The sequence below is a fragment of the Orycteropus afer genome, unplaced genomic scaffold (assembly GCF_000298275.1).
Source record: "Orycteropus afer afer isolate SDZICR_OR568_19922 unplaced genomic scaffold, OryAfe1.0 scaffold00033, whole genome shotgun sequence".
Taxonomy (NCBI): Eukaryota; Metazoa; Chordata; class Mammalia; order Tubulidentata; family Orycteropodidae; genus Orycteropus; species Orycteropus afer.
This window is the reverse complement of record NW_006921620.1, coordinates 16,813,248-16,815,695: the sequence shown is the minus strand read 5'-3', so window position 1 is coordinate 16,815,695 and position 2,448 is coordinate 16,813,248.

Below are 2,448 nucleotides of genomic sequence, written 5' to 3'. Positions count from 1 at the left end.
GGATCTTGACATAGATCCCCTTCCAAGTGGTTGACATTGGTAGCCGGGCACCATCTAGTTCTTCATAGTTTCATAGTCATATAGGCTACAGATTGGATGGTGTACCAGTCACTAGGACTGATTGTATCCATGAATTTTTGGTTTTCTTCATTCTTCTTTGCTCTGGACGAGGAGAGACCCATCATTGCATTTAGACGGCAGCTTGCAAGCTTTTAAGATTCCAGTCGCTATTCGCCAAAGTAGAAGTAGGAACAATGTTTTGTGTAGTATGTTATGCCAATTGAGCTTGATGTCCCCTGCGACTATGGTCCCAAGCCCACAGATTCAACTACTTGGTCCCTCTTGGTGGCTGGCTGTGATCAAGCAGTGACTTCCACCTTGCCTCCTGATCTAGGTACAGGTTCCTCAGGAGTACAATCAAGTATTCTGGAATTCCCATTCTTCTCATCGTTATCCATAATTAGTTATGATACACACAATCAAATGCTTTTGCACAGTCAATAAAACATAAGTAAACATCTTTCTGGTATTCTTTGGTTTCAGCTGAGATCCATATGACATCAGCAATGATAGTCTTCATTCCACGTCCCCTTCTGAATCCAGCTTGCATTTCCGGAAGCTCTCTGTCAATATACTGCTGCAACTGTTTTTGAGTTATCTTCAGTAAGATTTTACTTGCATGTGACATTAATGATACTGTTTGATAATTTCCACATTCTGTGGGATTACCTTTCTTTGCAATGGGTACAAATACACATCTCTTACAGTCAGTTGGCTAGGCAGCTGTCTTCCAAATCTCTTGGAATAGCCAAGTGAGTGTCTCCAGTGTGGCATCCATTTGTTGAAACCTCTCAATGGGTATTCCATCAATTTCTGGAGCCTTCTTCTTCACCAATTCCTTCAGTGAAGCTTTGACTTCTTCCTTCAATACCATTGGTTCTTGATCATATGCCACCTCCTGAAATGGATGAGCATTCACCAATTCTCTTTGGTGTAGTTTTGTGTGTTCTTTTGCAGTGTAGTAAACTACCTGGTATGGCTTTTCTAGCCATAAGTCTTTGTAAACTCTGAGGTGGAATTTGCCATGAGCAACTGAGGTGCTCCTGGTTGTTAAAGTTACCCACGTGGGGTATTTCTCTTGAGAGTGGCACAAAGCAATGTTCTGGCAAGTTCACTCTCTCTCTCAGGTGCTTAGAATTCTGATGTTATGATTGGTTAGTTTGGCCACTCGGCCAGGCTCAAAAGGAGCCTCCTAGAGGCAGAAGGAGTTTCTCTGACTGCTGGCTGAGAAAGATATGCTGCTGAGAGAAACATACTCCTGAGAGACACATGCTGCTGAGAGAGACACACCAAGAGACATGCACTGCTGGGAGAGAGATTGAGACTGTTGGCTGAGAGATGACGGGCTGAGAGGGACTGAGCATTTTGCCTGAACTTGAATTGTAGCCTGGTGCTTCCCTAATAAACGCCATAATCTGTGAGTTCTGTGTGGCCACTGCAGTGAATTATCAAACCCAGCAGAGAGGTGGTAGGTGTTGCAGGAGGAAAGGTTGGGGTGAGGGGTGATGAAAGGGCTGGAAGGGACTTCCGGTAAGATGGTGGAATAGGGAGAAAGACTGCACAGACCCTCTTCAACAAAGAAAAGGGGAACCAACTAACACAGACACAGAAGATAATCCCAGACCCCTGAGCCTTGAAGGGAAGCATATAGAAGTGGACTAAACCCCAACTAGCAGAAGAATTTGCATGAAAATAACAAAAAAAGGATACATACAGAGCTGCAGTCTGGCAGCGATCCTGAGCAAGCCTGATGGCATGGCACAGACAGCTTGGAGAATGCCAAGTGGTGGTAGGACCTAAGAATTAACCTAAAAATCAGCTACTTCTGTAGTGATACTGCCTCGGAAACCCAAGGAGCGTTCGCTATGAGTCAGGTTTTACTCGACGGCACATAACAACAACAACAACAGCCAGGGACTGCATGGAAGACTGCTCTGGTGGCTGGGGAATAAAACACAAAGCACCAGCAAAGAGAAAGGCAGGCTGAGCTGTGGACTTTTGCCTGTCTGGAGAGTGCCACCATTTTGAATACTTACAAGTGGCTGGACCATGTGAATATTTGAAGAGGCAGCACTCTCCGAGATTCCAGGGGCTTAAGAACAGGTTCTGCTTGCCAGTAACCTCAAGGACAGTCCAAACCAGGATGACTGAAAAGGTGCGACATTCCCCTTGTTACTCTTATACCTCACACGCCTTGGTAAACAGAGGTGCGGCCATTCCACACTCCCACCCACCTTCTGGGTCCTCAAGAACTCCATCCCAATCTGTGTGTTCAGGCAGAGCCTGGGTGCCCTGCCCTCCCCTCCCCTGATTTTTTTCTTTTTTTTTTTTTCCTTGTTCTTTCTTTTTTCTGGTTTTCAGTTTGCTTGTTTTTGTCTGTTTTAAAAC